This window comes from Puma concolor, chromosome A2, assembly GCF_028749965.1.
Source record: "Puma concolor isolate L17-30 chromosome A2, mPumCon1.1.hap2, whole genome shotgun sequence".
Lineage (NCBI taxonomy): Eukaryota > Metazoa > Chordata > Mammalia > Carnivora > Felidae > Puma > Puma concolor.
Window position 1 is genome coordinate 81,698,589 of NC_141668.1, and position 15,531 is coordinate 81,714,119.

The window sequence follows — 15,531 nt, forward strand, 5'->3', positions numbered from 1 at the left end:
GTCAGTATAGGTATATAAAGATACACATTTCTAACTCATTTTGCTATATTACATTCATGTGCAGGGAACTGAGGAGAGCCAACAAGAGATACTTACAGCATAGCACCCATTAAATACTGAACTTTGGCAGCACAGTGGTCCTTTTGAGTTTAGTTAATAATTTTAGTATCGGGTCAAATGGGTGGCTCAGTTGGTGAAGCGTCGGGCTCTACCTGTCTGTCCCTCTCTGGGTCTCTCTCCCTCTCTCTCTGCCCCTCCACTCACTCTCACGGGGCGTGGGAGGACGCTCTCTCTAAACAAACAGACAAACAAACAAACAAACTTAAAAAAATAATTGCAGGGCGCCTGGGTGTCCCATTAAGTTAAGTGACCAACTCTTGACTCTTGATTTCAGCTCAGGTCATGGTCTTATGGTCCTAGATGAAGCCATGCATCAGACTCTGTGCCGACAGTTCAGAGCCTGTCAGGGACTCTCTCCCCTTCTCTCTCTGCCCCTCCCGCTCCTCTCTCTCTCTCTCTCTCTCTCTCTCAAAATAAAAATAATAAACCTTAAAAAATAATAGTAATTGTTAGCAGCAAGATTCATTAATGAGGGAAAGTAGGGTACATAAAAGTTTTTCACAGTGATTTCTAAATAGAAAGAACCACTTTGTTGGAAAAAGTTACTTTCATTTTCTAAGCAACAACAGAATACAAGATAAAATTTACATGGACATTGATGGTAAAATATTTAGCATATACTCAACATTCAACCAATATCTACAAGTGCTGAAAATTATAGGGGTGTTTGGGTGGCTCAGTGGGTTGAGCGTCCGACTTCGGCCCAGTTCATGATCTCGCGGTCCGTGAGTTCCAGCCCCGCGACGGGCTCTGTGCTGACAGCTCAGAGCCTGGAGCCTGTTTCAGTTTCTGTGTCTCCCTCTCTCTCTGCCCCTCTTCCTCTTTCTCTCTCTCTCTCTCTCTCTCTCTCTCTCTCAAAAATAAAGAAATGAACTTTAAAAGTGCTGAAAATTATAAGAAATGGAATTATCAGGGAAGACATTCTGCAAAAGAAAATGAAAAAGACAAAAAAGAAAAAAAAACCCTCATATTTATAGGTAACCTAAGGTATTAACAAACAATTGCTTTGTTATTGAACGTGTTACTGGTAAAATAAAGACATGAGGAAACAGATGAGTTTCCTAAAAATCTTTTTAGAAAGTTTACTAATTTATGATTGGATTAAAATACATATTATAATAGAGATTGTGTTCTTGATTACTGCTCTACAAAAATCTGGATTTACTAAATAGGTTGTACTGCCTGTACTTTTCCATCACATAAATAAAACGACACATGTAACATGCCACTGTGAAATCTTAAAGTATTGTAGAATGATTATTTGAACAATGAAAACCAGCTTTCACTCTTCTGATACTTCCTGCCTAAAGGATTTTTAGCATTTGCTTTAGGTTTTTTTCAGATTCCTTTAGTGTTCTTTAAAAAGCAATGTCTAAATATGTATAATCAAAATGTGCTGTAGTAACCCTCCACTCACTTGTGTGACAAGTTTTAAATCTTGGTGAGAGAAAAACAGTTTCTTTTCCACCAGCTTGTGGAAATATTTTTGAAGTATGGAAGTACAGTTAGCCATCTTTTCTAATATGAATAAGGTAGAAAGTAAAGCCTTAGCAGTCATTCTTGGGAGTCAGTGCTAGCAAGTAAGCTAGGATACATTTAAATGTGTATAATTACTAAATTAGCCCAGATTAGGAGGCAATGCAACATGTTTCTAATGACTGGGAGTTTGACCATCTATTCCTGTCACCTACCAACTCTGACTTTTGGTAAATTATTTAGTATCTTGTAGCCTCACTTTCCTCACTTATAAGATCACTTCTAAAGAATAAATGAGTTAATACCTTCAAAGTAATGTATAATTTCCTGGGGCTGCTGTAACAAGTTATGATAATCTTGGTAGCTGACAAAACAGAAATTTTCTCACAATTTTGAGAAATCGTGTATTTGGAGGCCAGAAGTCTGAAATTAAGGTGTCAGTAGGATTGGTTCCTTCTGGAGGCTCTGAAGGAGAATCTGTTCCACACCTTTCTTTTAGGTTCCGGTGGTTTACAGCAATCGTTGATCCTCTCTGGCATGTGAAAACATCACCGATCTTTACCTCTGTCTTTACATGTCTTTACATTCTCCTCTGGGTCTCTGTCTCATGTTTTTCTTCGTATAAGAATACCAGTTATTAGATTTAGGGCTGACCCTAAATGCAGATGATCTCATTTCAAGATCCTTGGCTTAATTACACCTGCAAAGGCCCTATATCCAAGTAAATTCACATTCTGAGGTTCCTGGTGAGCATAAAGTTTAGGGAGACCCTATTCAACCCATCACAAGTACTAAGAACAGGTCTGGCACAGAATAAGTCCTCTGTCAGTTTATAAGAGTGAAAAATTGGATTAAGTTAAATAAAAGCCAGTAAGAAAATGAATATATCAATTATGTAAGTCACATGCTAACCTTTATAACTCATTAAATGATGAACTCAATCTATTTGTACTAATGTAAATAAATCTGGAAAGTATAATGTTGAGTTTTAATAAGTAATCTTCAAAGCTCAAGACATATTATTAGGGTAAATTAATATCATTGCATTTAAGGCTATAGCTACCAAATTCTTGATAAGCATTAATTTTGATGAGAGGAAAGGAGTATAGGACTCGGGAAAAGAGAGAATATCAGGGTCTTCAACAACTTTTGTCATAATTACTCTTAAACATATATTTTTTAATTTAATTTAAAATAGCATCAAGATAATAAAATACTTGGGAATACAATTAAGCAAGAAGGCAGAAGAGAATACAATTAAGCAAGACGGAAAAACACAACACATTGCTGAAAGAAACTAGACACCAATACATGGAAAGGTATCTCATGTTTATGGATTGGAAAATTTAATATTGTTAATATGTAAATACAGCTCAAAGAAATCCATAGATCTAATGTAATCTCTGTCAAAATCCTGATGATGTCTTTTGAAGAGCTGGAAAAATCAATTCTAATCTTCATATGGACTCTCAAGGGGCTCCAGATAACCAAAACAATCTTGCAAAAGAACAAAGTTGGTGGTCTCACAGCTTCCGCTTTCAAAATTACTACAAAGCTGCAGTAATCAAAACAGTATATACTGGCATAATTACAGGCATATAGACCAATAGAGAGTCCAGAAATAAGCCCTCATGTATATCATCAAAGATTTTAAAGAAGAGTGCCAAAATCTCTATATAATGGGGAAAGTGCAGTGTTTTAGCAAACGGTATTGGGAAAACTTATTATCTACCTGTAAAGGAATGAAGTTGGACCTTTACCCAATGACATAACCAAAAGTTAATCCAAAATGGATCAAAAACCTAGAGCAAGAGCTAAATATATAAAACCCCTAGAAGGAAACATGGGAGAAAAGCTTTATGACATTGAATTTGGCGTTGATTTCTTAGCTATGACACCGAAAGCACAGGCAAGAAGATAAAAAAAGAGAAATTAAATTAAATCAAATTGTAAAACTTTTATGCATCGAAGTTCACAATTATTAGAAGGAAAAGTCCTACAGAATAGAAGGGGAAAGTATTCACAAGTCATATAATATAACCATTCAGTTCTCTCCTGTGTTACAAAAAATACTTGAGGGAAGCATCTTAATAAAGTATCTTGGTAAATATTGTATTCTCCAAAAATACAATTGTATTATACAATTGTATTGTAAATACAATTGTATTGTATAGTACAAATTTTTTTTAATTTGGCCTTTTGGTGGAATTGATCAATACAGTCAAATGAGTATCATATAGATGACTTTTGACATAATTCTAAATTTTTAAAAAAAATTTAATCTGATCCTTATTTGGGTTATGATAGGCAGACACATATATGTATCTATATGTACATGTTTATTTATGTGTCTATATGTTAATACATATCTAATTATTAAAAAGATCTCATTATATAAGTTCTGGAGAGTATTACTTTAAAAAAATAGGTCTAAATGAAGTTTGGAAGTTTATTGACTTGACTGGCCTAGTTTCATTAATTAGATGCTCCTAATTTGCTTTATTACTTGCTTACTATATAATCCGCTTCTCTTTTTCAGCCATTTCATGGACATAACATCTTGTAATTCATCATTTATCTGCTCATTCATCCTTAAAGTTAATGCTTTACAAAATCCACTTGAAAAATGTTTTCGACACCCAAGTATATGTGTGTCTCCAAAATATCATTATTCAATTCATTTGGTAAGAAAGAGATTTTTGGGGGGCGCCTGGGTGGCGCAGTCGGTTAAGCGTCCGACTTCAGCCAGGTCACGATCTCACGGTCCGTGAGTTCGAGCCCCGCGTCAGGCTCTGGGCTGATGGCTCAGAGCCTGGAGCCTGTTTCCGATTCTGTGTCTCCCTCTCTCTCTGCCCCTCCCCCGTTCATGCTCTGTCTCTCTCTGTCCCAAAAATAAATAAACGTTGAAAAAAAAAAAATTAAAAAAAAAAAAAAAAAAAAAAAAGAAAGAGATTTTTGGTTTCCTATCCAAAGCATCTACTTGTCTTTTCCAGGAATAAACTCCTTATTTATATTCCAGGAAATTAAAATGACTCCATCAACTTTGGTTACATTTGTGAAGCTAGTATATAAGCAAAGGTTGCTGGGTAAAACCTTTTGGATTTTCCCTTTAAGGAAACTGAGCAACACTTATGGGCTTCTTTACCCTGCCAATCTTCCTTCTGATCATCACAAAAACAATGACCAAAATTTCAACAGCAATTTTGAACCTTAAAGTGACATCTATTATTAGCCAAAAATGCCACAGCAGAAGGAAAGATGGTAGATATCTTACTGTTTGAAAAATTACTCCATACAACACTTGGAAGGCTACTTCTACATTGCTCTTAGTTGAACAAAGAAGAAGTATTGAATAAATATTGCTCTTGTTTAATCCACTAGTGTGCTTTTTTTTTTCCCCCAGTTACTTGTAGGGTTGATTTTCACTCAACCTCTTCATTCATCTCTAATTAGTTACGAAGTCTTGCTGCTTCTAGCTTTGGAATTTCATTTGAATCTAAATTTTTGTTCATTTGTTTTTAGTATTATTATCATTAGTTAAATCCATCTAGTCATCCTAAAGAATGAAGTTCAGTAAGTTTTCTGTGTTTCTGATAAATGCTTTGAGAAATATTAAGATATACAAACATTTCAAAATATTTATGACATCTGTACTAGGATACGAACATGAGGTCAGGTATCAGGGATACAGAGAACGACATTGATTATCCAACCACAGGCTTATATTCATTCCATTGTATAAAGTTCCAGTTCAATGATCTCATCACAAGTAAACTTCACAAACACAGATTAAAATCCCATTTTTTTTTTATAATTGAGGTTTGGGGAAGTTAAATTACTATTAAGTGATGGAATAGGGATTTAAATGAAAGACTTGTTAAATCTCACTTTCCACTGAACCACAAGTGCATGGCATGAACGTAGGGGTAGAAATGGGAGTGGAATGTGAGGAGGACTAGAGTATATATGTCTGTGGGGATAGTCTCAAGCAGAGTGAAAAGTGATAATCAAATGAGAAATGTAGGTCAGTGCCTGAGTTATTGCAGCAGACTCAAAGGCTGTCTTGCCTTTTTCTAATCCCTTCCAATTAATCTTTCTAAAATATATTTATCATGCCAGACACTTACCAGAAAACTTCCAACAATGTTTCTTTGTTCTACATAATCTTGCCCCTCCCAGACTTTCTCCATGATTCCCCCATTCAAACCCTTTATTTGATATAGTCTGTTTTTGTCATCATTTCTGACCCACATGATGTCCTTCTGTACCTCTGAATTCATGCAACCCACAATGATTTCTCATTTTTCTGAACTCTTATTAAATTTATTGTCTGTATCATTCTTTCTGATCATAAAATCTCATTTAATTTATTGTGTGTGTATATTTTCATCTCAGGTAGTTTGTAAAATGTCTTGGGGTCAGACACTATGCCTTGCTTTGCTTCTTTATGATGTCTACATCAGTATTAGCTAATAAGAAGTGGCTGTTATGAGTTGAGCTGAATTAAAAATTGCCTGACATATCTTGAAGAATGGTGAAAATAATAATTTTATTTTATAGTTTTAGCATTTGGATTAATTGAGTCACAAACATTCTCCAATTAATTTATATATTTTCTCGTATTGGCCTAAGTAAAATTCTAAACTTGGTACAACTATTTTTTAGATCTCTTTCCTTTCATTTAAATTCCCCTGTGTCCCCTATCTCCAGCCTTTGCCCAATTTTTCCATCACCCTGGTCTATCTTTTTCCACACATAAACCTTCCTTGGCTTCACCTCCTCATGTGGGTTTATGGAATTAAGACTTTCAACCAACTTGGAGCCTTTTTGATGTTCTGTGTTCCATTTTTGATACCCCAAACTGTTCATATTTCCCAGGAAAACTCTTCTGTGATACAACTGGTCCTTTGAAAGGTGTACTGTACTAGCCTTCCAGTGACCACTAGCTAATGTCTTAAACTAATCCAGAGGATAAAGAACAATTTAAGAAACTATTCTAGGGGTGGAACTGTTCTCCTCCTCCTCCTAGATCATTAACATTTTACCACAGTAAAAATTTGTTAAGAATGCTCTTGACCTTGGACAGAGGGCATTTTAAAGAAAGTATTTAAGATCTAATAGAGTAAGACGATGACTAGGGTTGGAAATATTTTTGTCATAGAATTATATCATGCCTGGTCTCATAAAAAAAATTCTCCTAAGTATTTGTGAAATTCTTGATTATTCACACCTTACTGACAAACCTAGGTATACTTTTTTTCAGAACTACTGATAGAGATATTTCCTCTGCTCTAATCCTGTGCACCCTGTCTTACTGATATTTTATCCTGTACTATTAAAATCATATCATCAAGTTAATAGAATACTTAATGTTTGGGATATACACTTTTTTTTTCTGCCAATGCATGATGTATTTTAGAGATGTAGAGTCAACAACAACCAAAAAAATAACAATTTCCCCTGTTCTAGAACGAGCAGGAATACAACTTTCTGCCCCATCTTCACCTTACATACAATTGCAACCACCTAAACCACACTAGATAAAAACACTTCTATGTAGAAGACACAATTGATCTCACGCTTTAATGCGGCTCTGTGTGTTTCATTTCTTTTGTTAACAAGGCCAAGTATTGAAACCATGGGTTAGAAAGATGGAAGGATATGGAATATTGTTGAAGATAATTCATATAAAGGGTATTTACATTTAAGAGTTGAAACAATTTTATTCAGAAATACTGACTTGCTACCAGGGATTAACACAAGCATTTTTTTTTTATTGCCTTAAACTCGAAAGTAAGCAGTTTGGAACGCAAATTATTCACCATTTGGGCTTTAAATCTTGGCCCAAGCGACACACATGTTTTGTTTTTTGTTTTTTTTTTTTAATAAAATCTTGAACCAGATCATTTAAAAATACCATGAATTTTGGTTTCAGTTACATAATATCTTAAATATTTGAATATACATATAAAACAGAAATATTTGTACATTATTTTTAACAAAATATTTTGATAATGAATTGGAAATGGCAGATCACATTTGGAATTTATTGAAACAATCTTATGAATCAAACATCGCATCCACATATGATCGCCACAGTGCCCATAGTCACTATCAGGACAACTAATGAGGATACCGTGTGTAGATGGGATGGTGACAAACTCAATGCAAAGGAGTGAAAATCAGTGACAAGGGGTTTGTTGTTGGGAAAATTCTGATTTTTACCTTCCTAAGGCGGGTGGGGAGCAGCAAGCATTAGATCATTAGTTCATAAATTAGACAACATTTGGTATAAAAGACTCTCTTGAGAATAGGCTTATATGATTGGTTGTGAATAAACCTAGAAATAAATCACAGTAAAGTCTGTATGCTTCTCCAATTCTTACCCAAACTTTGGTATATAAGTTAGACTGGAAACTCCCCAGGACATTGTTTCTTGGGATGTTTCCAATATGTCCCATTTTCAGCCAAGATACAAAAAAAAAAAAAAAAAAAAAAAAAAAAAATCACAATGAAGGTATTCATGGTATTTTATATAAAACCATGATGTAGTTTTGTTTGTTTTTCCGATGAAAAATTTTGAACTCTGAAAATGCTAAAGTTTGGCTGATGTTCATCAAACAGATTTCAAATAGTCACAGATAAACTTTAACCTAATTTACTTAAATCCAACTAAAGAAAATTAAGATTAATTGCTCTCCTGTTCAGTATTTCTATAGGTACATCTGTATTCTTTCAGTAGCATATTTTCTGTAACTTGAATATCAATGTTTGCTTATAATGTCTTTAGGACATCCAAATCTTTGCACATAGAAACACACACTGTAAAATAACCAGACATTGTTTAAAAGGCCCTCTCCTTAATGGTGACTATGTACAAACAGTAGTTAACCATTTAGGTATCTTCAAGTTGCATTGGCCCCTTGGGTTACATTTAAGTCACAGTCTGCTTTGTCTCCAGTATTTTTATCTCTACTCCTTGTTTTTATCTCTGCTCCTTTTTCTTGGTACTCAATACCCACTTTTATGATACCTTATATTTCTCCTTCATCATCTTTTAATACTTTTTTTTTTTTTTGCATTTTAAAGCATATTTATTCTTATTCTCATATTTTGGGTAGAAATATAAGGAATACATTTTTGCTAATATTTAGCAGATTATTATAAACATCCAAAGTCAGAGGACTATAAATATGGATGTCAGTATAATGTGGCATATAGCATAAGACCATGCTGTTATTCATGACCAGATTTTTATTTTGTTTATCTTTGACAAAACTTTTAAATAAATCTAAGTTTCATTATTTAAAAATTTTTAAATATTTTTATTTATTTTTGAGACAGAGAGAGACAGAGCGTGAGCAGGGGAGGGGCAGAGAGAGGGGGAGATACAGAATCTGAAGCGGGCTCCAGGCTCTGAGCTGTCAGCACAGAGCCTGATGTAGGGCTTGAACTCACGGAGTGTGAGATCATGATCTGAGCTGAAGTCGGACGTTTAACGTATTGAGAGCCACCCAGGCGCCCCTAAGTTTCATTATTTAAATAAAATTTTCATGGAAGTATAAATTTATTTTCAGACCTATTTTCTGTCTTTTTGTCTCTAGAAATAAAGTGAGAGGGGTTTTTAACAAATTTTTTTCATATACTCCGTAATATAATTTTACCACTGAGTAAAATAAGCTTCTATTAGAGCAAATATAGCATTAATTCACTGGAAAATGGTAAAACATTAGAGGGAGAATAAGAAATTATTACTCAAAAAATAGATTTGGATTGATTTAGGGAAATGTGTAAAATGAATATAAAATTAAGAATTTATTTATTTATTGAAATTCTTAGTTCTTCCTTCTTCCACTAACTTGCAGTGTACCAGTTAGAAATATTAAGAAACATTTGCTGGGGCACCTGGGTGGCTCAGTTGGTTGAGCATCCAGCTTTGGCTTAGGTGATAATCTCGAGGTTTGTGAGTTCAAGCCCCATATCTGGCTAGCTGCTGTTAGCATAGAGCCCGCTACGGATCCTCTGTCCCCCCTCTCTCTCACCCTCCCCCACTTGCACTCTCTCAAAAATTAATAAAACATTTTAAAAAATTAAAGAAACATTGGCTCAAATGTTTTAACTATAAGAAACTGTGTCAATGAATTATTTTTAAATTACATGTTCTTAAGCAATTCTTCCCCTCATTGATCCTTAGAACCATTAGTGCGACTTCTCTGTGGGCTGGACAATATTTCTATTTGGACACACAAAGCTTGAGTATTTAATTCTAAATTATAACTACCAAGAGAAATAAAAGAAAAAATCCGTTCCAAGTTTTCTATAAAAGAAAGCGATGAGAATCATTTATTTTGTGCAGGATAAAATTTATTTTGTACAGAGACTGTATGACATAGTGAAGAGTGAAGATTCTAGAGTCAGATCCAATGGTATTGTGCTTCCAAATCATACTATGTGACCAACTCCAACTCTTTCCCTCAGGTGCAAAAAAGAGAGATAATAATAGCAATATTGACCTTAAGGTGTCATTGTAGGACTCAAAAGAGATAATGCATGTAGCAACTGTTCAATTACCATCATCATTATTAATAATAGTAGTTGTGCGCTATTTAACAAAGGGAAGTAGCTCTCAACAACATAGGAAAATAGATCAAACAATTCTGATTTGGGAAAGTGAATTATATTCATTCTGATTATTATTATTATATACATTCTGATTAGTTTTGATTGTCAGAGAGATGACACAGAAAGCCCTAAAGTTTCCGTGGGTTAAGGTGCTTGAGATAATGTGTGGTATGCAGGCAGAAATAACCTACAAGCGAATTTTTTTTTTTTTTTAACCATTGGCCTCAACCACATTAAAAAAAAAAAAAAAAGTCCTATTGCAGAATGTCAATCTGCCTGACAGTGTAAATCTCCTTAAAGCAATTTAATTCAGATTAAAAAGATAACCATGGCTTATGCGGCAGAATGAGGGATCTGTTTCAAATCCATCACATTAACACTATCAATAACCCATGATGACCCATGATTGAGTAGTTTTAATTAAGTTCAGTTGGAGTATTGGGGGAAAGGTGCTTCATTTAATCCTTCATTAATAGTTAAAGTGAATATTATAAATACCTCTATAACTTCTGTAGCTTGAACATCTTTCTTTTTTATTGAATTTATTGTTTTTCTTTCTATAGAGTAGTGCCATTTGGGGAACTCTGATTCCCAGGAGCTTTAATGCTACCCCACTTCCAGCACTATAAAACAGAGGCCTGCTGTTTTAATCACGCCTCTCTCTCTCTCAATGTTGTTTGCGCCCTGGTACAACCCATCTGCCTTGAATCTAGGGCTCCGCTGGGGCTGCACACATCTGCCAGCCAGACTACCTTCGTACACAATTACTCAATCCACCGTAAGGCCCTTTAATAGGAAACAAGTGTGACAACGGCAAGCCTCTTTTTCTTTTTTTTTCCTCCTCCCTCTTAAACCACAGAGTCAAATAGCTCTAATAGAGATGAAGCTTGATAGATCCGCCCAGGTGTAGGTGAAATGGTAGAGCCTCAGGGGTAATAGATGCTGTGCTCTCATGCTGAAGTTTAGCACTCTGTCCTGACCGGCTCGCTAGCAGCAGTGAGATGGGCTGCTCCTTGTACAGTTACAGAGTCAACACGCTTCTTGCCGCTCACGTTTATGCCTAATCCGGAGGGCAACCTGGAGCTAGGTAAGAACAGCAGAACAGCTCTTTGACTTCAACGTGTGGACAAAGGACAGCAAATGCAGTAAGTGGAAAATTTATTCTTCTTTTACTTGGGAATTAATTAAGGATGTTTACTCTCAGGGAATCCTCTAAAGACTGCAAAAGTGAACTAGCAAAAAGCCTGCGTTCATAACCCTGTGGATTTCCTCCGGTTTCGTTTTGCACAGTGCCTTGGCACTGTCACTGAAGCTTAAATACTCTGCAAGTGACTTCCTCATGCAGAAGGTCTCGGAACTAAAATGTGGTGCTAATAATATTGCTAATTCAATCCTGTAGCCTGGCATATTACTCACTATTTCTGGGTGAAATGTCCTTTATTGCTGTCAGGAATGATGGTAGCAAGTGTTTTGTCACAGTTCTGACAATAAAAAAAATATGTAAGAAGCACATACTTTTCTCGAAAATAGTTTTCAACTTTTCTGCATAGCTGTATTGTTATGTCACTGTTCGTTAATGTGTGGCATTTGCCTGAAATTTTGGCTCAACAAATCCATTCTACAGCTCAATCTCTTACCAAAGAAAAGATGCTAAAAACTAAACGCAGTATTAAGTTGTAGCAGCAATGACATTGATAATGAATTTTTAAACAAACAAAACAAAACAAAGGTCATTTGTCTGATAGCATAGGAAGAGATATTAAAGCCAGATGTAGGAAATCTCAACTTTGACTTCTTGGTCTTTCATGCTTGGTTTAAAGCAGCCTTAACTTTGCGTTTACTTTGCATTTACAACTTGAGATTCACTATTAAACTATATTTGAACTTCAAGTTCAGATTTGATCTAAATGCAGCCCTGTTCCTTGAACCCCCTACTCTGATTTTTACTTGGCTATGGGGAATCTTTTTACTACTATACCATATATCCTGAATTGTGTTAACAAGCTAACTGTGGTGGACTTTTTCAGGTGGAATGTCAGCCAATGTGAAAGAATGTGTTTGCTGTTCAAATGTATGATGTTCCATGTAAGAAATAAACGCATGGGACATATGCTCTGACAAAGATTCCAGTTAGGATTCTAAATTCAATGCATCACATATTGCCCAAAGATAATAATATTAAAAAGGATGCAGTTAAAAACTGTCAGCACATCATAATAGCTCTTTGCAATCATTCAAGGATTTTTTTTAACTTAGGCTTTTTTAAAAAATTAGTCTGGAAGGCATTGTTGTCTCAAAAGACAATGTACATATATAGGGTACATAGACAGGTGAAACTGGATAAAACACTATTGCATTGTTTAAATAATTCCCTACCGGCCAGCGTTTTGTTTTTGTTTTCTAACTATTACAGATGGACATCATTGAAATTGATGGTTTAAAAGCCATGACGGTAGAATCCTGATGACTCCTTTGTGTATATTCAGAAATGATTTATCTCGGATAAAGTTGCTGCTATGAGAGGTTTAATTAATTATTGCTTGTTAAATATATTTCTTTAAGAATTGCATTTGACATTACTGATGGTAGAGTAAATGCAGTTTAAAAGTCATTCTTCATGAAATACTTAAACCGACAATTGTTGGCATTGAATAGCGGTCAATGTCTACCCCCTACAGGGAGAGAATCTAATTTCACTATGCCTTCCCCAGTACATGAATACCATGGAGTACAGTTCACACATATGAATGCTGTAACCGTGTCAATGACTCCAACAAGTGCCCCTTAATGAAAAGGTCAGGTCTGTGATTAATAGGAAGCCTTTTTCAAAGGCTGGACTTCACTTCAGCACTGCCTTTAGATTTGTTTCTCCTTGATTTACTTCATTTGCCTTTCAAAGTATAACAAAAATCAAGTGGTACTATGCTGCACTTTTTAAATACTCTGTGGTTAATTTTATATGATGATAACACATTGGTTAGAATATTTGGTTCGGTAAAAAAATAAGTAAGTGAAAAAATAATTCAAGCCTATTTTTGAAGGCATAGAATGATGAATGAGAACTTTACACTTTATCCAAAGAGTTAGAATATATCGCCTTTGCTTAAGTTGCAGTTAATTTAATAAATTTGAAGAGTCACTGTGGGAATAAAGATGGAGTGACAGGAAGGGTTTGATATTTTACACAAGATTTATTATGCTTAAATGGTAGCTATATGCCAGCAAGTAAATATACACAAAGAACTCATGCAAATAATGATTTTTCACCAATGGTGAAATTCATTTAAGGATATGTAGCTAAGTGGTGATAAGACAGTAATTAAATCTATTGATATCCTCAAAGAAGCAATTGAGTCATCTATAATTTACAACAGTGGCTTTGTTATAACCATCCCAGTTAAATCTTATGCTGGAAAGCATTAAGGTTAAGTCTAACTTAAAAGTAAAACAAATACTTTTTTTACAGGAATTACATTTTACTAATAAATATCCTGTTGAAATTTAAGCAATTGACAAATTACATTTTAAATAAATACCCTTGTCTTTTCATTTATGTAAGTGTTCTGTGTTGCTGTGGCTTTATCTGTACATGTTTTCAAATAAGATTGCAGTAGGAATAATTCGACAATACAAATAATGGAAGTAAGTGGAAAATATATATGCTATATTTATTCACACAAATTCTAAAATACTTGGAGGAAAATTTTTAGAAATCACAGGATATATTAACTTATTCTAAGAGATCTCCTTCCTTGAAGAATTTTAATTTTTAACCATAAATCAACACAGGATTTAATAACTCCATTTTCACTTAAAACAAAGGAACTATGTTACATATCAAGATAGAGAGTATGGGGAAAAAGACAGCGAAATTTCAGTGGTCACTCAAGGAAGAGACAGTGTGGCCAACTGTACAACAGGTACAATGCTTCCTAGATGTGCTCCCACCTTATCAGTGCCCACAGTGTCTTCCGGGTACTCTTCTATCCAGGCCTCCATTTTTGTTATGAATCAGAAGCCAACCATTTCCAGATAGGGTGCTATGAATAACATGAATTGGGCACTTGCAAGGAACCAAACACTGCCCTGAGCATTTGGCACCCATGATTTATTTAGTCCTGATAGCCCAATGAAGTAGGTACTGTTTCTATTCCCATTTATTAAAGTAAAACCAGAGGGGTTGAAGAAGTTGACCAGTGCTATGTAGTTGGTAGGCAGTGGAACTTGGATTCAAATTAACTTTGCATGAGGACAGATAAATCTTCTAAACACTAGACTGCACTGCTTCCCTAACAGGTGACTTCATTATCAATGCCAAGTTGACTTTATCTCTGATCACCTGATCAGGACGACTTGAATTCTGAAAGAGATTTATAAATAGAAATAGACGACCCAATCAAACAAAACGTAAATCGTTAAATGCCAGTGAGTAAGACCACACTTCAGTTTACATCATCGTTCAGTATGTATAGACCCTACTACTTTTCAGAGGTTTTACGACAAGTATGGGAGTTACAGCTATATCTCAGCTATTGGGAGAAGAACTGGTCCTTTTACCCTCACTCAGTTTTTAATTTTCCATTCGTGTTAGGTCTCTGAGAAGAGTTTGTCAACTCCGGGTATTTCCAACCAATCCACTGTTGAACTTAACAGGGGTGATGCTAATCACAATGGTCTCTGAATGAGAGTAACCTAAACACATTCCCACCAACCACTACGGCAGTGAAAAAAAGTGAGCAGTTATTCACTCTTAAAGATTTTTCAGGCCTTAGTTACTTAGTAGGACCATCTGGATTTTTTTTAATAGAATGATCATTGAATGTCTCTTTATCTGTGAATACTTGTGTCATGTAAGCATAGCCTAGAAAAAACCTATTTGAAATATTTTATTTCAGATACAGATTTTCCAAGGAACTATATCTGTCGTATGACCCTCTGCTGGAACACTTTCTCCCCCAGACAGACCTTTATCAATATGATTGAGAATATTCTTTGTAGAGAACTCAAAAACAAAATATTTATGATAAAAAATACCCCTTGTATTTCATAATATAACTTTTGTCATTATGGGCTTGTGTATCTTCTCCCAGATAAAGACAGAATATTCATTTTAAAGGGAGTTTTTTATTTCTAAAAGCCTATCTTATCATAATTGTTAAGGTGAAAGATCCACTTTTATATACACAAACAGTTTTATGCATGGCAAATTTAATGAAAATGAGGAAATTACTTCAAATTTTTAGCGAACCCAACCCACTTTTTAAAAAACTGGATATGTAAAAATGTTACTTTAATTCTCATATTTTCTTTTGT

At 34.8% G+C, this 15,531-nt stretch overlaps 1 protein-coding gene across 2 annotated transcripts in view; it reads left to right on the plus strand.

Annotated features, from left to right (window-relative positions):
• The first annotated feature begins 10,965 nt into the window (after positions 1 to 10,965).
• Positions 10,966 to 15,531, plus strand: part of SEMA3A (semaphorin 3A) — a 468,284-nt gene continuing 463,718 nt past the window's right edge. For both annotated transcript variants that reach the window (XM_086696802.1, XM_086696801.1), the window contains exon 1: positions 10,966 to 11,363. The gene's annotated coding sequence lies outside the window, so the exon portion shown is untranslated. The remainder of the gene's footprint in view (positions 11,364 to 15,531) is intronic.